Below are 22,101 nucleotides of genomic sequence, written 5' to 3' on the forward strand. Positions count from 1 at the left end.
CAGAAATATATTTGAAATCATCTGTTTCAAAGAAGTCCTTGGGACTAAACTGAAGGGGCGATTATTTTTTTCCCCTTATGTGTTTCTTCTAGGCCTTCGCATTTTCAGTCTTGTCCCTGGGGAATCTCCTGTGCTGCGCAAATTTAGAATGATATCTACCTTCCTCTTTCCTCCTCTGCTTCTACCTTTGTCATTTATTCTTAAAGAAAAACATTTAGGATGCGTTCAGAATTCTATCGTGGCTTTTGGTTCAAGCAGGGGAGCCCAAGAGAGTCAGAGAGGGAGAGAGCAAAGGGATGAAGACACGGGCCCAAACTGAAGACCACAAATGGACATAAAGATATATGGACGGGGGGGCACCTTGGTGGCTCAGTCGGTTAAGCATCTGCCTTCAGCTCAGGTCATGATCCCAGGGTCCCCGGGTTCCAGCCCCCACATCGGGTTCCCTGCTCAGTGGGGAGCCGACTTCTCCCTCTCCCTCTGCCCCTCCCCCTACTCGTGCTCTCTCTCTCTCTCTCTCTCTCTCTCTCTCTCAAATAAATAGATAAAAACCTTAAAAAAAAGAGAGAGAGAGGAAAAAAAAAAAGAAAAAGACATGGACAGATTGGCAGTCCCAATAGACAAGTGACAAAGAGAGAGGACTTTCGTGGCAGACACAGACACCCTCCTGACAATGATCCTGTCCCCGGCCAGGTTGGGAGTGAGGATGTTAGCTGTGGGTGTGGGGAGGTTACGGGCCGACCCGACCGGAGACGAGAGCCCACACTGAGCATCTGCTGCTTCCAATATCTGGAGGATGAGCCTATGGGGGCCTCTTGGGGGAAGCAGCCAATGAGAAGGGAGGGGGGAAGGGTAGTTGGAGAATCATGGGCCGGGCCGACCATGTGAAGCAGAACACTGTAGGATGGTAAAGGGGGCTTCTGTTAGCCTTGCCAGCTGTTTATTTATTTATCCCTCTTCATAGCAGGACCACTTACGAGGCTGATGAATTAATGTCTTTCTAAGGCCAAATCCTGAGGGTGACCTGCCCTTGTTTCTCTGTCCTCCTTTCCATTTTTCCTTCATATCCCATGTCATGCCCCTCCCCTCTTTTTCACAGCCGTGGTAATGGGGGGAATCACAATAGCTACTGTTTATTGAGCAGTTACTAGATGCTGGGCTGAGATGAATGGAGTCTTTCTTGGGTTCTTTTTGGTAAACTTGAGTCCCCCCAACCTGGAAGGGGAAGTGAGGGCTGTGGGCTCCCATCACACCTCACTACCAGGGTGCCATGAAAGGCGGTGTCGGGCCACATTCTCTCTCTCCGTAGATATTTATTAGTGAGCCAGCACACAACAGTCCGACAACCTGTTTTGGACATTCAGGGAAATGTCTGCTCTCTGTCCTTTTAAATAGGCCAGCAACACCTCGCCCGAAGGGTTCCCTTGAGACAAATGTCACAGGATTTGGTTAATCATCTGGTTCAGGGGTTCTGAAACTTGGAGGAGATGCTAAAGAAGTTGGGGGGTTTGGGGCAGCCTGGGTGGCTCAGCGGTTTAGCGCTGCCTTTGGCCCGGGGTGTGATCCTGGAGACCCTGGATCGAGTCCCACTCGGGCTCCCTGCATGGAGCCTGCTTCTCCCTCTGCCTGTGTCTTTCTCTCTCTCTCTCTCTCTCTGTCTCTCATGAATAAATAAATAAAATCTTTAAAAAAAAAAAGAAGTTGGGGTTTTTTTACCCCAAAGAAGAGCTCATAGGGAGGGGGCCTGCATGATGACTCAAGTGACTGATTATTTTTAACACTATGATGATTTATTTTTTTCCTTTTAACTTTGTTTTTTAAAAGATTTTATTTATTTGCTCGTGAAAGACACAGAGAGAGGCAGAGACACAGGCAGAGGGAGAAGCAGGGTCCCTGCGGGGAGCCCTATGTGGAACTCGATCCCAGGACCTTGGGATCATGACCTGAGCCAAAGGTAGACTTTGAACCACCAAGCCACCCAGATGCCCCTTCCTTTTAACTTCTTTAATTGAGATATTATAAAACAAATATAGAAAACCACAACATAGATGTTTTAGTAATGGGTTATATTCAAGTTAGTGCCTTACACCACCACCCGGGTGGAGAAAGAGAACACTGGCAACCACTCCAGAAGCTTCTCTGCATTCCAATCTCAATCTCCCCGGAAAGGTAGCTTGGCTACCTGTGTGTCTTTATGGTTTGCTTTTGTTTCCGTGATGATTTATTATACGAAAGAGGTGAGGCCTCAGCTTCCTGAACCCAGAACAACCCATAATTCATTGAACCCACAGCAGAAAAGATTAAAGTCAGACTGGGTAAAGAATTTAGAATACTGGAAATCAGTGACACAGAGCTAGAAAGAGAAAGAAAATTCCATGCAGTGACTGAGAAGTGGTTCTGGTCGGGGACAGGGAAATAGACATCACCCCAGTCCTGGGGCTGCCCTCGAAGGCTGAGGCTGGCTGGGTATCCCTTGCCTTTTCTGACCAGCAGGCTGTTGAGGAGGTTTGGTGGGGGGTGGGGGGGTGGAGACAGGTGGGACTTCATCCCACTGGCGCCTTGACTGGCTGGTCTTGGAGGTCGCCTGATGTCGTGACCCCTTCTTCTGTGATCAGAGGCATGCTCTTCCTCCTGAAGCCTCTAATCCTGCCTTAGCCATCAGAGAGAGAGTGACTCTTGAAAGAAAGAATGACCAGCTGGGGGACAGGCCTGGGATCTGAGCCCACCCCATTCCCGGGTGACCAGGGCAGCCTAACAAACACATTCTGGCCCCAGGCCCAAGGGACACCAGGCAAGGTGCCGGAGGAAATAGGGCAGTGGAATAAGAGGAAAGTGAATGGCCTCTCTGCTTTCCCTCCATTCAGTGTGTGGTTTCCATGGGGCCCCAAGTGTGTTTACAGGCAGCAGACCTGAGTGGGGGGAGCACCGGGGACTGGGGGACCGGGGCTGCAGGGATAAGAAAAAGAGGACTGGGGGGGGGGGGCGGGCGGGGATGGTGGGGGCACTTGAAAAACCAAATGAAAAGTTGGCTGTCGAATGCTTTTTGCCAACCATAGTCAATTCTTAATTATCCCCGTAATGGGAGGGAGCAGTGGCAAGAATGATTCAAAGCAGCAAATAATCCCAAACCATTTAAGCTACATGATTTTTAAAAGAGAGAGAGGAGATTTCCCTTCCTAATGATGTCTGGCTCCGGCTGATGTTAAATGAGGGAAGTATTAACAGCGAGCTCCCCAGGGATCAAGGCTAGAACCAGTCTTATTTAACATGTTTATAAATTATTTAGAGTTCACATTTCATGATTTTGTGAACGGGTGCTGGGAGGGGGCTGTAAATCCTCCCAGAAGCCAGAGGAAACCTTCTTCCAGGGATTATGCACTCATTGGAGGGAATTCCCGAGGTGGGAAATGGAGAAAAGAATGGAAGTGTTAGGCTAACCAGGCCAGCCTCACGGGAGGGCACTGGCCAAGAGGGACACCCCCATCCCCCCACCCCCTCACCAAGCCCATCGTAAAATAAAAGGAGTATGAGTCTCCGCTCCAGAGCATTGAATGGCTCCCAGCTTCTCCCTGAATTAAGTGCACTCAAGGGCCTCTGTAGCCTGGTCCCAGCCTCCTCTCCCATCCTCCCAGCCGTGCTCCTGACATTAGGAACAACGGCTACGGGGCCTGGTGACTTGCCACAGTCATGTGGCTAAATGCAAAGCACTTGGAATTGTACCCAGAATCCTGACTCCGAGTCTTTCCCTTCATCCATATCACACTGGATCCTGGCTGACTCCCAAAGCCACACCTCAGCTCCTGCCTCTTCTGTATCTGCTAGCGCGGTTCTGTTGACCCCAAGTGCCACCTCTTCTGAGGAACTGTCCCTACTCCAAGAATGCTCTTTCTCTCGCTCTCTCTCTCTCTCTCTCTGCTCAGAAAACCAGGGGCTGATGTGCCTCTCTTACGGCTCACGTCAAGCTTTACCTGTGTGACAGCCTCAGTTTTCGTGTCTCATTCCACCCAGACACCCCGGAGCTTCTTGATTAGTCTGTCCTCCCCGCGGAAGCCCTGGAGCACTGCCTTGCCATTGGCAGGTGCTGTCCAGGGGTTACTGGAGTAGAGAGGATGGGAACCTCCCCTGGAATGGGTGTGGCGAGTTAGAGCTGACTGGCCCGCCCTCCCAAACAGGGTGATGTGACCTCATCTCTCGACAGAGCCCTCGCCTGTCGGTTTTCACAAGAAGCCACCCACTGCCAACTGTTTACACGGGAGCTCAGGCTGGGGCGAAGTCCTTTCGTTGCACATGGAGCAGTTTCCATGACTGTAGGTCTCCCAAAGTGCGGTGCCTGGTCCCCTGCCTCAGCATCACCTGCTGTACCCTGTCTCGTAGGAACCCCTGCGGGGCGTGGGACCAGCACCGTGACCAGCTCTTCACACGTCTGTAATGCACAAGGAGGTCTGAGAACAGCTCCCAAAGGGCAGGGGGGCAGCCCTCTGGGATTTGTGGAAGTCACATGGAAGAGAGTGTGCAAGCACGTGTGTATTGGTCCTGCGGGACCCCAGTATGTGTTCATGCCATATTTATGGGTCCCACTCTGCTAATTGGGCCCATCCCTACTTCACCATGCCCCCAAAGGGCCACCTGCTGACATGCTTTAAAAATATTTTGGTGAGGGGGCACCTGGCTAGCTCAGTCAGTAGAGCACGTGACTCTTGATCTTGGGTCAGGAGTTTCAGCCTCACGTTGGGCATAGAGCTTCCTTTAAAACAAATTGTTTTTGTTTTTGTTTTTTGGTGAGACCTGCTACAGCATGGATAAATCTTTTTTTTTTTTTTTTTTTTTTTTTAGCATGGATAAATCTTGAGGATGTTATACTAAGTGAAATAAGCCAGTTACAAAAGGCCAAATACTCCATGATTCCACTTACATGAGGTTCCTAGGGTAGTTAAATTCATGGAGACAGAGGGTAGAATGATGGTTACTAGGGGCTGTGAGAGAGGAGGGAATGAGGAGTCCGTGTTTCATGGGTACAGACTTTCAGTTAGAGAAGATGAAAAAAAATAAAAAATAAAAATAAAAAAAGAGAGAAGATGAAGAAAGTTCTGGAGATGGATGGTGGTGATGGGAGCAATGTGAACGTACTTAATGCCACTAAACACTGAAAAATGGTTAAAATGGTAAATTTGTGTTATGTGTGTTTCACCATGATAAAAACAAAAACTATAATAATCTGAGCCATTGCCCTGCCCCTGGGAAGAGCCCTGCTCTCTAGAATGCTCAGCCTTGCCCTGGCCTTGAAGCTCTCCAGAGAAGGCGGGATCGCATCCTCCACTGCCCTGCCCAGCATCCCACACCTCTGGAGACAGACCTTCGTTGAGTCCTTCGGCTCCACACCACAATAAGTCATTCTGGGACAGGAGGGATTTGTGTCACGCATGAGTCAGAGACTGGCCTAACAGAACAGAAGGAAATGATACTTTTTCTCATGGGGGAAGCCAAAGGCAGAGATTCTCATAGGAAATGTAGATGACATGAAAAGCTTCCAAGTGATGAGATCTTAGATCAGCTGGTGTGTACGGCCCCAAACAGGGTCAGTTTCACTTTGCCCACGTGTAAACGTGTAAGGCCATACATTTAGGGAAAATAAGTAAAGCCCTGTCCACGATTGGGAGTTGCCAGTGGTCTGACACGGCCCAGCCAATCTAAGAAGTTGTTGGAAACATTCTGCTCAAGGCTTTGGACTAATGTGCTGCTTTGGACAAAAAGACCAGCCAGACGGCCAGACATTACAGTGAGGGTGCTGGAAACAGCCGGCGTTCGGTTCCGACCTCGGCAAAACTGGACACGTAGCCTGTCGCTCCGTCTTGAAGGGATTGTCCTCTCGAGGTGAGACTAAGTCTACCGGGGACCCCAGGACAGGAAGGAAACCAGGAGGTGGGGGCCTCCTCCACTGTGCACGGCCTCTCCTTATTAACGCTGCGATCGCCAAGCCCCCCCAGTCACAACGAAGAGCTGGCCGAAGGCTGCAGCCTGAGTGCGCGCTACGTACGCGGCAGGTGGTAGGCGTAGACGGGACCCGTGGCCCCCAGAGGTGGCACAAGCTAAGTCCAGCGTGCACCCGGGAGAGCGCGGTCATGCTCGTGGATGACAAGCCACGATGGGTGGTCAGGGGCTGCGGGGGCTGTGGCCGGTGGCCGGGCAGCTCCTGCGGACGCCCCCGAGGGCTCTCTGGGAGTTGGGTCTGGTTTTTCTGACACCCTCGTTGCCTTGTTTTGTCCTCAGAGCGACGGCTGTCTCTGGTCACCCCCTGCAGGTGATAGTCTTTCAGAGACTTGAAGATTTTGACCCCAACCCCACCTCCTGTCCCACTGATTTTTTTTTTAATTTTTTTTTAAATTTATTTATGATAGTCACACAGAGAGAGAGAGAGAGGCAGAGACACAGGCAGAGGGAGAAGCAGGCTCCATGCACTGGGAGCCTGACGTGGGATTCGATCCCGGGTCTCCAGGATCGCGCCCTGGGCCAAAGGCAGGCGCCAAACCGCTGCGCCACCCAGGGATCCCCCCACTGATATTTTATTCCTGTTCCAGTCTGTAGAGCCCCAGCGCGTTGTCCTTTCTTTTCGAGGCGTCCCTTGCATCCCACACCTCCCTCTGAACCGCCACTCCTAGCCACTCTGCGACCGCAGGACAAGCTGGAGACGTCAAAAGCACGTGGGCAGGATGACTGGGGGTGAGGGAGCGTGGGGGCTTGGAGATCACGGGAAAGGGGCAGACTCAGAGCAGCCCGGAGCTGCGGGACATGGTGACAGGTGCCCAGGGGCCCGGCCTCCCCTCCTGCCCTCTTCCCTCCCCCACCCTTGGCCTGGTTGAGCTGATCGTGGGTGTTTGGAGTACCCCCCACACTCTGGGGAGTGCCGAGAGCGAATTAATCTTCCAGAAAGGAGCCCCTGGCCTTCCTCCGTATCCCCGCAGAGCTGCACAGTGGTCCGTGGGGCCGAGGCCACCATTCCTCTAAGTCCCGTTGCTCCGCGAAGCTGGGACACAGGCCGATCAAGCACCGAGCGTCTCTGTCTGCCTGCCCCCCTCCGCTCCCCGGCGGTTTCCTATTTAGCTGTGAGGTTTGCAGGGACATCACTGTGACCCGTGGTTTATGGGAGTCCATTACAAAACAAGCTGTGTTATAATGGGCTTCTACTGTCCTGGATCGATTTTCCTCCTTTCTGCAGGAAGGGAAGCCTGCCGGCTGGCTGGCACTGGGACGCTGCGATCCTGCAGCCCCATCCTGCGGCCCCATCCTGCAGCCCCGTCCTGCAGCCCCATCCTGCGGCCCCATCCTGCGGCCCCATCCTGCAGCCCCATCCTGCAGCCCGGCGCCCTGCCTCCCCCGCTGGCCTGTGCGCCTTCAGCTGCTCACTTCCCCAGCTGAGTGAGTGGTTCTTTTCAGGGGCAACCGACTGCACACAGATTCCTGAGCCATGATCTCATCGGCTCATGAGAGGCTGGGCACGTACACGGACTCACACTGGAGAGACCGGGGCATTCTGGGGTCCGAGCAGGGTGAGGGGAGCTTGTGGGGTTCACCCCTCAGGTCAGCGCGAGGGCTGCTGTAGGTGCAAGGCTTGCCCTCTGTCCCCCGCGTCTGTCCCCACACGCTGCTGTGGGTCCCCACCTGGGTCAGGACAAGCTGGCCGGCTCCCTGTCTGCCATCACTGCCTCCACCCCAGAGCCCCCAAGACACGGTCTCGCAGAGGTGACCTGGCCCTGGCTTGGACATCTTCCTGCCCACACTGTTGCCTCCAGCATTCCTTGAGTTGGCAAGTATTTATTGAGCTCAAACTGTAGTGCTTCCCAAAGTGGGTCCATGGAGCTTCTGGATTGGAACCATCTGGAATGACGGTTAAAATGCTGGCTCCTGGGCACTATGCCAGACCGAATGCATCAGAAACAGTGGGTGGAGCCTGGGGGGGTCTGCATTTAAATCAGTTTCCCCAAGTGATACTTTTGTGCCCTAACGTTTGAGACTTGTTGGCTGTGATGGTAAATTTTGTGCCAACGTGGCTGAGCCACAGTGCCCAGATATTTGTTCAAAAATTATTCTGGATGTTTCTGTGAGGATATTTTGGGATGAGATTAAGATTTAAATTGGCGGACCTTGAATAAAGCAGATTACTCTCTGTAATGTGGGTGGGCCTGGTCCAATCAGTTGAAGGCCTGCGTAATGCACTGGCTGGCTGTATGTAAGACCCTGGTCATCACGTCACAGTCGTACCTGGGCAGATGTCAGCTTAACGCCGACCCTGGCTGCCTCTGCCCACCAGTCTTGGCTTTGCAGGCACGTGCTCTAAAGCGCCAGAGAGCCTGGCCAAGCAGAGCAGGAGTCGCTGTGGCCCGGCCCTGACTCTTCTCTGGGTGGAGGGTCCTGACCCTGCTGCCTTCCACAGGACAGGGCTTATATCTTATTGCCGGATTCGGCAAATGGAAATCCAGGGTGCCCAACGAAATCTGAGTTTCAGAAAGGCAATGAGACACATTTTAGTATAAGTGTGTCTCATGCAATATTTGGGACATACTTATACTAAAATAATTCATCTGCAATGTAGACCTCAGTGGGCACACTGTGCTTCATCTGGCAACCCTGTGACAGCTCTGCACACTTTTCTCTCGAGCCCAGAGTCAGCAATTGGTTCTTGTTAATTGTATTCCCTTTACAAAGGGCTTTTTCTGATGTGATCTCATTCCATCCTTGCAAACGAGGGGGAACCGGAGCCGACATCCTCGCCATTATCCCCATTTCACAGTGGGCACTGGGGGTAGGAGGCTGTCAGGGGTTCCCAACTGAGATCAGAGCAGCCCTGGCTGCACAGTGGAACCACCTGGAGGGATTTTAAATCACTCCCCTGTGTCTGGGTGACGTGTACGATGTCTGCAACCTGCTTTGAAATGCGTCAAAAAATAAAATGGATGGATGCATGGGTAGGGGGATGATGGATAGATATGTGATAAAGCAAATACGGCAAAACATCGATGGTGGAAGCTAGGTGGTGGGTATACAGGTGTTCACTGTACAATCTTTTAACTGTTTGGTGTGTTTGGAAGTATTCATACAAGGTTGGGAGGAAAAGCACCCTGGATGCATAGGTCCTGCCCCGGCGCAATTAAATCAGAATCCATGCAGGTGAGGCCCGGGCAGCAGTGTCTTTTCAATGCTGCCCAGGTGATCTGGGCTAACCCATCACTCCTCACTGTGCACCAGGCACCACTTGCAGGGTACAGGTGTCAGTGGTTCCCCGACTGAGAGTGCATCCGAGTGTGGAGGCTTGGTTAAAACAAATTACCAGGCCTGGTCTCCAGATGTTCTAATCTAGTAGGTCTGGGGTAGGGGCTGAGAATTTGCATGTCTTAGAAGTTCCTGGGGTGTGTGCGGATGTTGCTAGTGCAGGGACCACACTTGGAGAAGCCCCCACCACACATACCAGGGCGGATCAGTGCTCTGAGTCCCGTAAGCCACACTCTGCATCTGTCAGCGGAGGAAGCCGGTACCTGGGTGCAGGTCGGAACGGGCCTCGCGTGAGCCCCGAAATGTGGGGAGGTTTCCCCTGGAGGAGAGTGTGTTCTGCATGGAGGGAAGAGTAGAAGCAAAGATAAGGGGGCGGGGGGGGCAAGTGCCTGGGGATGAACTGAGGGAGGTGGGGATGCAGAGGGAATGGCCAGAGAGGAGGCAGGAGGGTAGCTCGTGCCAGATGGAAAGAGGGTTTGGATTTGATCGTGTTGGCAGTGGGAAGCTGGGGAAGGTCTATTAGCAGCAAAACGATGTGCCACATCATCGCCGTAGATTTGCCCTGGCAGCCCTGTGGAGCAGGTCGGAGAGGAGAGATGGAAGGTGGGCAGCGTCCTCCGGAGGCTACTGCGTGATGTGCGGGGTCCGCATAGTCGCAACACTGATGATGATGAGCAAGTAACGGCTGGCATCGACCGAGTGCCTTCTAGGTGGCAGCCAGTGCTCTGGGCTCTCGCAGACATTACTGTCTAGTCTTCACAGCTGCCCTGCTTGGTCTAACACAGGTGAGGACACCCACTCGGAGGGGTAAAGGGATGCCCAGGTTGGGGTTTGAACCTGGGGCCACGTGCTTTGTGTGGGTGCTCACGCAAAGGCAAGCGGGGGCGGGGGGAGGCCAGCAGCTCCGTGCCTTGGTCCTCCCCTCCCCCGAGAGGCATCAGGGCCCCTCTCAGAGCTCCTTGCGCTTGCCTGCTGAGGCCTGAGCTGGGAGAGAAGCGGCCACCCCTGTCCCCCGCCACCAGCCGGCAGCGCTGCTCTCCTGGCAAGCGGACGCTCAGCTGTGCCTCCCCCCACCCTGCCCCGGGCCCAGCGCCCACTCTCTGTCCCTCCTTGTCCAGGGCTCCCCACAGCTGCCGGCAGACCACACCTGTAGGCACTCAACTAAGGCTTCTAGAAGGAACACAACGTTGCTCCCTACCCCCTTCTACGTCCCTGCTGTCCTTGGGCCTGAGCAGGGGGCACTTCCAGGCACGTTCTCCAGAATTCCTGCATTTCAGGTGTTCCTCCAGCAGGCCCCTACCATGGCCTCTCTATACCCAGGCAGTTCCATTACTGGAAAGGAGATGGGGGTGGGGGCAGGACCTGCAGGGTGAGTAATAGATAAAGTCATTAAAAAATGCCTGCAAATGGTAAGCCTGTTAGCTGTTATTCTTATTATAACTGGGCTCCATGAATGCAGAGCTTAGGGACTTTGGCACCAATGACCAGGTTTAAAGAGGGACATTCATTAAGCACTGGAAGAGCTTTGTCAGATCTTGACCATCTTTTCTGTCCCTAAGAAGGGCTGCTTTTATACCAGGTCAGAAAGAGCTCACTGTACTTCTCTTAAAGAGCCCCCCTCCTCCCCTCCCATCCCCTGGCCCAGGGCTGCAGCTCTCTGTTCTGCCCTCCACCAAGTCCAAGGCTTGCTCACCTCCTGGACACTGTCCACCTGAGAGCTCTTTGAGCGTGTGCCCTGCCCCACCCCCATCCCCCCTCAAGAGCCCCAAGCTAGAAGGACCTGCCTCTTAGATGCCTGGGGCTGGGGCAGCATTGAGGAGGCTGTGGTTGTCCTTGCAGGAGAAGCCTTGTAGGCGTGTGTGTGTGTGTGTGTGTGCGCGCGCCCGCACAGGCATGCCCACAGTTGAGTGTGCACACATGTGCACACATGTGCATGTCCACATATCAAGTGGTGGTGGTGTAGCCCCAGACCTGGCCTTCATTCAGACCCATTTGTGGGTCTTCCCTGTTTGTGCAGGAGAAATGGGGCTCACCTGGCGAGGGAGGGTGATGGAAGCATTTCCTGGAAAGGCTCCTCGCTCGGGCTAGACAGTGGGGCTCTGTGTGCCCTGTCTCTCTCCCAGCCTCTCGTCCCCATCAGCCAACCACCTGTGAGCCTTCTTCCTCCCTGGGCTGAAGTGTGTAGCATGTGTGGGGAGCAGATGGGGGATGGTGTCCCTGGGCTTTTTCTCCCAGCTTCCCTCAGCCAACTATTTGCTGCCAGATGGATCTGGGTGCCGATGGGGCGTGCACAGGGAACGGCAGCCAGCTCCCAGCCACCCCATGGCCTTGCCCAGTGAGGTGGGACACAGTTATGTTCTGGAAGTTTGGGGATCTGAGCAGGACCCAGACCAACAGGAACTGAGCCTGGTAAAGAGAACTCTCAGCCCTCCAGGAGGAAAGCCTTCTGGAGTCACTCCCGCCTCCCCCCGCCTCCCCAAGCTGGGCTCCACACTGTCTGCCCTCCCTGGGAATCTTCAGCCCACCAACTCTGCTTGAGCACGGACTCCAGCCTCTTATCCTTTTGCTGTTTTATTTATTGCACAAACACCACTGTAAGAGCAATAACATAAACCAAAGGAAAAAATCTCCCTCTGTTTCATGACCTTAACAGACAAGCTGTTCAATTTTCTTTGTTCCCTTCCCTGTCCATATTACATCCCTCCTCCCTCCACCCCACCCCACTCCACTCTTTGGCTTCCTTCCTTGCCATAAGAGGAAAGGAGGGCAGGTTCCAGCACCTTCTGCAGCCTGCCAGGCTCTGCCCCCCTCAGGTAGGGGACGAGACACGCCTGCAGCACAGAGGCTTGGGTGCCATCGTTGGCTGGCTGCCTCTCAGGAGCTGAGCTGGCCCGGCCTGCGCACCCTGGGCTTGGCAGCTCCTTGGCTGGCTCCCCCCAGGGGTCTGAGCACCCAGGCCCAGTTGGCTGCTCTAACTGAAAAGCTGGGGGCAGGCAGAAAGGGGACAGAAATGCAACCTGAACACGGGCCAGAGTCGGGGAGACCAGGGATCCGGGCTGGATGGATGACTAGCAATTGTTTCGCTTTCTTGCCCTCGTCGCAGTCCTGCTCACTCCCCAAAGAGGATATTAAGAGCTGTTTTTCTGGGGATGGTGTGATTCAGTCATTTCTAGCTCCCAGACTTCCCAATCAAGGTATGTGGACACTCTGAATTACCTGTCATCAGTGAGGAGGGGCTCTCGGCTTCAGGCTCCCAGGCTCCGGTGGCTCAGAGCCTTATCCAGTGTGAGCCATCAAGGCTTGACTTGGGGAGAAAATCGTACCCAAGGTCCGGAGAAGGTGTAGCAGGGGAGGGCAGGCGTGGGTTAACTTCACACTCTGACCATTCGGGCTTGAGGCCTCCGACTTCTCATCTGTTGGATGAAGGAATGGCAGCCTGCCTGCAGACTTCACGGGGCATCTGACGGGGTCATCAGAGGGGAGGGGGTATGTGTGATCCCTGACTCCAGCCTTTCCACGGAGCCACCTCACCTGCCCCCAGGCCAGCATCCTAACCACTCTCACCCACGGCCAGGGAACTCTCTCCCCAGGGCTGGACCTCTTAGCCCAAGAGCTTGAGTGGAGCTAGTGGGTTAAAGGGAGAGCTGAATAAAGTCAAACCGTAGCCCGTAGCACAGATAGTGCAAAGCAGTGTGTAAGCCCCGAATGACTTTTATTTGATTCCAGTTCTGGGGATGTCTGGTCTAGGCCGAGTTTTGCACATGCACAGCTGGGGGAGGCGAGAGATCCAGAGTGTGCTGGCTGGCGGGGACAACAGCTGGCACACTTCACACGGGGCAGCAGAGCCTTACGTGTTACTGTGTGGTTTGGAATTGCACCGGTCGGGACTCATCATCTGTTAAGTCAGTGCACACTCTTCACAACATCCGTGCGTGACTCCCAAAAGTCTGTTACTGCTGGTTTCCTGGAAATACTGAAGAACTAGTCTTGTAGAAAGGTCTCACCAACGGCCACCCCAGTCCCTGTCACCATGCACAGCAGAGTAAGAAGCTGTGTGTTGCTGTAGGAGGAAGACAAACGAGACCTTGGAAGAGCTTTCTGTCTGGAGAGGCGAGGGCCGCTTCTCCCACCTGTCTAGACTGGAGAGTGACCCAGCCACAGTGGGCCGATCAATGAATTCATTTGGTCAGTAGGCATTTGTTGAGCACTCGCTCTACTCACGGTGCCACCACCTTCACAAGCGTTTCCTCTCCATGCCACGTCCATGACGTAGCTGTCATTACTGCTGGTGTTGATGTCATTGTCCCTCTTTTAAAGAGAAGGGAGGCGGTGGTGCCCAGTGATTCACACACAGTGTCTGGCCTGGCCCCGCCTGGGATCGTGCCCATTGACTAGCTCAGGGAGAGAGGCCGGGCACGCACAGTCCACACTCTCGTCGCCACCCCCCACCTGCCTTCCCGAAAGCCTGGGGGAAGCTTCCTCCGCGGAAGCATGGAGCCACCCATGCAGCCATGTGTGAGCACCTTCCCCATTGGGCATTCGGGATGGGAGCCTTGCATTCATTCATTTAACAGACATCGGGGCTGAGGATCCAGAGGTGAATATGACCCTATTCTTGTCAGCTCTTAGCAGGCCCGTTAATACCTTTGCTTCGCAGCCCACACTGGATTCAGAAAACATCTCCGATCAGTTACCTTGAGCAGAATTATCACCTGCCACATTTTCCTTCTCAAAGTCGGCTGCTTTATGAGTATCTAACTTTCAGCCGTGAGTGGGCACATTATCTAGAGTCCCTCTGGCAAAGAGCAGAGATTCCCTACCTTTGTTCCATCTTTTATTTTATTTGTTTGTTTATTTATTTATTTATTTATTTATTTATTTATTTATTTGTATTTTTGTTGTTGTTGTTCCATCTTGTAGTCATTGTCTCATTCAACAAATAATTTCGGGTCTACATGTCAGGTATTGTATTAGGAGCCGGGGATACAGAGCGGAGCGAGAAGGACATGAGTCCTGCCCGTAGGAGTTTACAGCCTTTAACCAGACAGTTTCCCCATCGTGCTCTGAGGTATTCCGAAGGACTTAGGTGTCTTGTTCAGGAGTGGCTCCCTCAGGCATGGCATTCCTAGGGTCCCACGGTGACCCTGACTCAGCCCATCCTGTCTGCTGGGAATGATGAGCCACTGGGCAGTGCCCAAGGACCAGGTGTTGGTGGGTCCTTCCCTTTGGAAGAGGGCGGAGGACGCGTGGAACTCTCTCGGTCTCCTGGCTCTTGATCCAGCCCTTCTTGAGAGAGGTGCCCCAGTGGACAGACTTAGCAGGGCCTCTGACAAGGCGAGGCCATTCCGCTCATCTCCCAGAAAGAGGGCAAAAGAAGAACCTTGTTTCTCCTAATGGAGCCTGTTGGCTTGGGAAACGGGGCATCAGCAGTTGGGCTGATGTGGATTCCAGGCCCAGAACCCAAGGCATAAGTAAGATTTCATTTGTTTATTTGAGTGAGAGAGACAGAGGTGGTGAGAGAGAGTACAAGCAGGGAGGAGAGGGAGAAGCTCAGCAGGGAGCCCGATGCAGGACTCGATCTCAGGACCCGGGGATCATGACCGGAGCCAAAGGTAGACTGTGGACCAGCTGAGCCACCCAGGTGCCCCTGACTTTCAGCCTTTGAAGGACATGACTGCTTCTGGGACTGATGCTTACTGACAAAAGGCCAGCAAACATGAGAAAGTAAGGAGGTACCAGGCCGCCTAGAGCAGGACCCCGAGGCTAGAACAGTGGTTCCCCCAGTGTGGCCCCGGACTCAGCTGCGCCTGGGAACTTGCTAGAAAAGCAAAGTCTTGCGCCCCACCTCAGAACCACTAAATCAAAAATGCTGGGGAAGGGGCCCAGCAGCCTATTTTTGCCAAGCCCTCCAGGCGGTTCTGAGGCATGCTAAAATGTGGGAACCCCTGGGCTGGAGATCGCAAACCGGCTGTCAGGGGGCCAAATTCTTTCACAGATGTGTTTTGTTTGGCTTCTGTCATCAGCTGGAGCTGAGCAGCAGCTGCCCCGAGGAGCGGCTGCGCCCTTCGGAGGGGGGTACAGTCCTCCCCTGCTGCTCCCTTCCGCCTTGCACCAGCTGGCCTCGCTTACTGGGCTGCCCAGCCCCTGGCAGCCGGCCTCTGAGTCTGCAGCCCGGGCCCTGGGTCGGGGGACCGGAGAGGCAGCGGCTCTGCTCTGGCTGATCCTGGACATCAGGAGGTCAGGAGAATGTCCCGAGAGGCTGAGCTACCCGGTCCAGCAGGAAATAGGAACAGGGTAGCCTGTTCTCTGATTCCCCAAACCAGCAGCCAGGTCCTGCTGCTTTCACTTCAGGATTTGGTTTGAAGTGTTGTGAATTCCCAGCACATCACACACACCCACATTCAACTGTAAGTCCAAAAATACCTTCCACAGCCAAATAGAGATGATTTTTACATTCCCCATACCTTGGATTATCTGCCTGGCTGCTCTGTGCCACCCCCGCTGTTGGCCCAGGGATGAGCAGTGACTGGAAAGAGACGGCTAACGCAGAGGAACAGAAGGGCCACAGAGGGACAGAAAGGCCGGTGGCTGCAGCTCTGGGGCAGCGAACGGCTCAGCCTGGGGTGGGGATTGGCCTGCCCCAGAAGTAGAAGTGCAGGTGGGGTCCAGGGAGGCTGGGAGGCCCAGGGGCTGTGGTGAGGTGCAGGGGGGAGAGGGGGGATGGATGGAGCAAGTGGAGCTGGAGCTGGAGCTCCCAGGGCTGAGGCTGGAACAGGTCATCATGACTGACAATGGACCCAGAACCCAGCATGGAGTGGGATGGAGTGGGACGGAGTGGGATGGAGTGGGAGGTGGGGAGGAAGCTCTGGGTGGTGGGACCGGGACTGAGCTGGACTCAACCTTGGACACAGGGGTGTGGCGGAGACCCGGGACGCATCCCTGCTCTGCACCCGACCCCCCCGACCCCGCCGGGCCACCAGCGCCCACCTTCCTTCTGGAAGGAACACACCTCTGTAGCAGCCCCGTCTGGAGACAGGAAGCAGGCTGGCTAAGAGCACAGGCTTTGCCACCAAAGGGCTCTGAGGTCCTATCCTGGCTCAGCCACTCCCTGCGTGACTCTGGACAAGCGACCCTACCTCTTCGTTTGCTCATCCCTCAAAGGTCCAGAAAGCCAATGTTACAGGCATGCGGTGAGGATAAAATGAGATAACATTTGTGAAACAATTAGCACACTGTCATGGAATAAAGAACACAATAAGCTTAGGTATAATTATAATTATCAGAGAACAGAAACCATGTATTTTCACCGGAAGACTAGGTATTGAATTTGGCAAGTTGGAGTCATTGGCGAGGAAAATGGATTCGGATGTGAGCATTGACGAGTGAGCGGAAAATCGAGGAATTCTCGAAAGAGGGCGCTCCCCAAAGAAAGAGACGTGGTCCGCCCCTAAGATTTGGGGCCCCGTGGCATTTCTTAGGGCCCTTGATAAGTGTCGGAAGGAAGATCCAGATTTACCCGATTGCCCCCTGCCCTTTCTTGCAAAGAAGATATTTCCGGTTGTGTTGGGGGGGAGGGGTTGGGAGGCAAAGAGCTGCCCTTCTTCCAATCTAACCGGGAAGGTACTAGGGCGCCTGGGTGGCTCCGTTGGTTAACTGTCCAACTCTTTATTTTCCCCTCGGGTCATGATCTGTGCTCAGTGGGGAGTCGGCTTGCCCTCCCCCTGCTTCTCCCCACCCCCCAACCCTACTCTCTCTCTCTGTCTCTAAAATAAATAGGTAAAGTATTTTTAAATAAATAAAAAGGACAGTACTGGGGGCCTGGACCCCTCCAGTCCTTTCGGTCCACCCCGCCCCACTGCTAGATCACCCCCAGGTCCACTGTTCCTTCTGACTCAGGTTCATTGCTCCAGGAGAGACAAGCCCTGAAAAGAGGGCCTGGAGGGGGGGATTAGCATCCATGCATCTCTGATTCTGTCCAGCTGTGTAAATGGCTTAGCGAAGACTAAAGCAGCCCGTAATTATCACAATTATAATGAGCGGGAGAGCACGATGCAGGAGTATAATCCAAATTAAACTGCAAAGGGGAGCACACTATCCCCCGAGGCTCTTTCTGCCCAAATACTGTGTGAGTCTAGGAGCCTAAGCATTCCTGGGGGCCCATCCTGGCAATCAGGTGACATGGAGACCAATTGATTTTTAAATTCACAGTTTTCCAGGAAAACATCATGAGGCCTTGGAGAGGATTCACACCTTTCCTTGCTGGGGAGGCAGGTGTGGAGGAGAGCAGGGCAGCCTGGAGGACGGAGGTGCAGACACCAGCTCTGCTCCTGGTTCGGTTCGGGGCCTGGAGGGGGTTGAGGGCTGGGCCTGCCCCCCCCCTGCCCCCGCTTTGTCTTGCACACAGGGCGAGGGGTTAGGAGCCCAGACCAGTTTGTGCAGTTTGGTCTTGACCCCAGCTCACTCCTTCCCCTAGCTCCTTGTCAGCCCTCCTCGGCAAAGCCTCTTAAGGACTGACCGGTTTTAGGACAGCTTCCCTGGAAGCGGAGCCTGAGCTGGCCCAAGGGGTTAACAGGGAGAGCCCCTGGGAATCACCTGGGAGGGGTGAGGGGAGCAGGATGGGAGATGAAGATGCGCTCTCCAGGGAAGCCTGCCTGGTCCTGCTGCGAGCTCTGGGGCACGAATTACACCACAGAAGTTGGTACCCCAGGACAGGGGACTGGGCTTTTATGCTTCTGCATCAGTCGTGGTTGCCCCCCAGTCTCCCAGACATAACTCCACGAGGAGACTGCCCTGGGCTCAGGGCCAGCCTCTCAAGAAGGGGGCGGGGGCTGGGGGGTGGGGGATGGGTACTCTGGCCCAGGAATGGGGGTCTGGGCAGGGTGCCAACAGCACCTGCTACACAGCTATTCCAACCCCACATTTGTCCTTTCCTCTTTCTCTCTTGTGAAAAGCCACATTAATTAAACTCAAGAAGTTCCTCATGTATTTCTGAAGATCATAGAGAGGTCATTTGTGGGGTGGTTGGGAAGGGGAAAGTCTAAGGTTCTTCTGTATTCTAAAGTCTATAAGATTACACTCAAAAGTGAATAATTATTGGGATAATTCTTCCAAGACTAATCACATGTAAAGGCTTATTTTAATAAATGTCCTTACAATGAAATTTCATGCTGACTGGCTTCTCAAGAGGGCACTGTGAAATAGCTATTATTATTATTATTATTATTATTATTATTATTATTATTAATTCCCACTGCACAAACTGTTGGTCAGTGGTGGAGTATTTTACTGAAGGTGACTCAGCTAGTCAAAGTAGTCCATTTCTTTTTTTTTTTTTAAGATTTTATTTATTCATTCATGAGAGACACAGAGAGAGAGAGAGGGCAGAGACACAGGCAGAGGGAGAAGCAGGCCCCATACAAGGAGCCCGATGTGGGACTCAATCCCAGGACTCCAGGATCAGGCCCCGGGCCGAAGGCAGGCGCCAAACTGTTGAGCCACCCAGGGGTCCCAAGTAGTCCATTTCTAACAGTAAAATTTCAGGTAGTATCACAGACATCTGGGGACTATTTTTGTTAGGAGGGCTCTTTCCTCAAAAGAGCTCTTTAAATCATCAACCTCTTAGCCCTCCTCCAAAGCATCAACCTCAAATGAAAAATATTTATCAACTGTCTTCAGGGTTCAAGACCCTCGTAGTGTCTGGGGACTTTAAAAAGATTGTGGCATCTGCCTAAGATCCTTTCAGTCCAACCAGGGAGCCAGATATATAACAAACAGGGAGGTTGGATCAACTGGCAACCAAGTGGGTAGGTGGGCGCCATAGGAAATGGGTGTGGGGGGGGTCTCCTGAAGGGGAGGAGTGCTCCAGGCCGGCCTTGGAGAAGGGCGGGTCTTGAATCAGCTAGATCCAAGCTAGCTGCTAAATAATCCCTTCCTGCCAGCTGGTTGTCACTGGGAGACCCGTGCCAGGCAGTGGCACATCCATCCGCTCATCCATTCATTCACACAACACGTGTCAGCTGAGTTCCCACTACATGGCAGGCTCCGTGCTTGGCTCTGGGGAGGCAGTGAGGAGAGTGCTCCCCCTGAAGCTCACCATCTAATGCAGACATGGCCCACACTGCTGTCATCTTTCCAGACCCTAATCCTGGGTCCTGAGCAGTCCAGGCTGGGAAATGCTCTGAACAGCAGTGTCTGTTCTTGACTTCACTCAACTCTAAATAAGCAAGTGATCAGTTTGTTAACCTCCCTAGAGAGAAGAGGTTTTAGAGGAGGGAGGGTGTCCCCCAGGAATGCTTTTGGCGCATGTAACAAAAACCACCACCAGAATGACCTTCAAAGTGAGGACGTGTTTAACCACTCCAAGGTGGTTAGAGGTAACTGCAGCTGCTGGTCTCGGCCTGTCACTCATGGGCCTTTCTCTCATGGTGCCAGGATGGCTGCCGTAGCTCAAGACGTCGCATTCCTCTGCAAGACAGGAAGGTGGCAGGATGGAAGGGGTTGGTGCCAGCTGACTGTTCTCTTGTGAGGAAAGCAGCGCTCTCCTAGGATCTGTAGTTGACCTCTGCTTACTTCTCGTGGGCTGGAACTATGCACCTTCAGTGACTGAAGGGGGTGGGGGGTGGATGTCAGGGAGGCAACCACTAGTGTTGCCCCAAGAAGAGCTGTGGACTTCCTCGTACGAGCTTAGGCACTGAGCTTCTGCCCCTGGCTCCTGCCAGAGCAACTTCTGGACTGATCTGAGTCCCTCCTGCTGAATCATAGACCTGCTTCATCCTAGCCCACCCTCTTCCCCTTCTGCACATGGGGACCCTCCTGCCCCTCTCCTTCATGCCCCTCCCCACCCCACCCCACTACCAGCTGCAACCTGCCCCATCCCATTCCCCACATCTGCCTTCTGCCCTCCTGCTTTCCACTTTACTTTTTACCCACCATGAAATCCCTTTGGGAAAGGAAAATGGGAGGGAGGATGAAAGAGGAGGGAAAGTGTTAATTAAACACCAGATGTTTAACTCTGTTAATTAATGGCTCTGTTACCCTGAGTGGCATCAGCCCTCTCTTATCTGTCTCCTTCACCCTCATGACATTGGTGCAGGGGGCCTGAGACCAGGAGAGGGAAGATGGAGAAAGTGGGCCAGGGTGACCCTGAGGAGGTGGTTCCCTTGTCCAGGAGGGGGGAGCGTAGACGTGCTGGCATATCGGCTTTGGGAACAGAGAGAACCGGAACGGTGGGAGAGACGCTGAAGGCCTGAGGTCACAAACAGACAGGTTTTGTTTGGTGCATGTGGGGATTTCAAAAAATGCAAGTTAATTACCAGCATTTAAAAAATAAGGGGGGCAGCCCTGCTGGCTCAGCGGTTAAGCGCTACCTTTGACCCAGGGCGTGATCCTGGAGACCCGGGATCGAGTCCCACCCACATCAGGCTCCCTGCATGGAGCCTGCTTCTCCTTCTGCCTGTGTCTCTGCCTCTCTCTCTCTGTGTGTTTCTCATAAATAAATAATTAAAAAAAAAATAAGGGAATTGCACATAAATCCAAATGTGTAGACATTCTTTAAAAATGGACAGGTCGCGGCCCGTGTCAGCTAGAGAAGAGGGAGCTGAGTGGCAGCTGTCCTGTCCAGACGGGGTCCATGCTTCCCATCCTCCACTGTGTCCCCTCCCTATCCACCTGGTTCGTGTGTCTTTGCTGCCCCTGAGGACTCCTGGGCTTGGGATCCACTGCAGAGGTACAAGTGCCGGGACTTGACAATGGATTGGATGTAGGAGATGAGGAGTCTGGGAATGCTGAGACATGAGCCTCAGGGTACCTGGGGGGGCTGCAGTTCCTTTGACAGAAATGGGGGATCTGGAGGGAGCAGGTTAAGAGAGAAAGATGGCAAATTAATTTGGGGCAGGCTGCAGCGGGCCTGTTGTGGAGATGGCCATGGGGTCTGGAGTTCAGAGTGAGGGGCTGGAGATCTGGGGAACTGATGGAGCCGGGGTGCAAGTGGGAACCCCGGAAGGAGGGAGTGGGAGCTGAGATCACCCTGGGAGCAGGTCAGAGTGAGAGAAGACCGAATTGAGACTAGAACCTTGGAGAACCACATACCTCGGAGAAAGAGCTAGAAATGAAAGTTGGGGCCAGCAGAAAGGTTGGGAGGAAGTCGGACATGTGACGACAGAGAAGGGAGTATGGTGTCCAAGGTCGATGGCGCCTTCCACTTTTATTTGCCTTGAAGACCCTGGGGTACTTCCAGCCAGCTCTATGCCCCTGGGGGAGGGAAACGGGGCTGAAGCCCTTGCTCCTCCTGCTGCCCTGTTTGCTGGTTCCCCAAAGACCCATGAAACCAACCATTTACATCGTGGCAGTGTTACTCTTTTCAGGACACCCGGAGTCTTTTTCTCGAATAACTTTAGAATGAAAGACTTTGTCCCTGATGGAAAGTTTCAGTATCATCCCGAGAAATGACCCACTAGGTAAGCAGCGGCCCTGCGTCAGTGTGCGCGGAAGGAGGGGTGCAGCGTCTGGAACTGACACGGACACGCAACTCCTTGCCACCCCAAAGACTCTCTCCTCCCTTGGAAAGGCTGAAGGAGCAGGGCTGTGGAGCCCGAGAGGCCTGGGGCTAGTCCCCAGCCTGTGTGGGGCCCCCCTTCTTCTCAGCTCTCCAGCGTGGCTTTGTACGTGCGTGGGAGGAGGGCAGCTTGCCGGGGTTTCTGGGCTGCAGTCTGGGCCCGGCCCCCCAGCAGAGGTTCCCTCCCGCTCGCTCTGACACCCCCAGCACAGAAGGCAGCAGATGTTACTGGTCTCACTTCATTTCAATAGATTTACAAGCATCCCTTTATGTGTTACTGAAAA

At 53.7% G+C, this 22,101-nt stretch overlaps 1 protein-coding gene across 8 annotated transcripts in view; it reads left to right on the plus strand.

Moving 5' to 3' along the window:
• Nucleotides 1-22,101, plus strand: part of SEMA5B (semaphorin 5B) — a 118,557-nt gene that overhangs the window by 43,466 nt on the left and 52,990 nt on the right. For 2 of the 8 annotated variants that reach the window (XM_077884611.1, XM_077884613.1), the window contains exons 1-2: nt 5,389-5,871; nt 9,820-10,049. The exons of 3 other annotated variants lie outside the window; for them this stretch is intronic. The gene's annotated coding sequence lies outside the window, so the exon portion shown is untranslated. Of the gene's footprint in view, nt 1-5,388; nt 5,872-9,819; nt 10,050-22,101 lie in introns of those variants that run through there. 3 more of the 8 variants (XM_077884607.1, XM_077884612.1, XM_077884610.1) reach the window with 2 other exon arrangements.

The sequence above is a fragment of the Canis aureus genome, chromosome 35 (assembly GCF_053574225.1).
Source record: "Canis aureus isolate CA01 chromosome 35, VMU_Caureus_v.1.0, whole genome shotgun sequence".
In the NCBI taxonomy this organism is placed as follows: domain Eukaryota; kingdom Metazoa; phylum Chordata; class Mammalia; order Carnivora; family Canidae; genus Canis; species Canis aureus.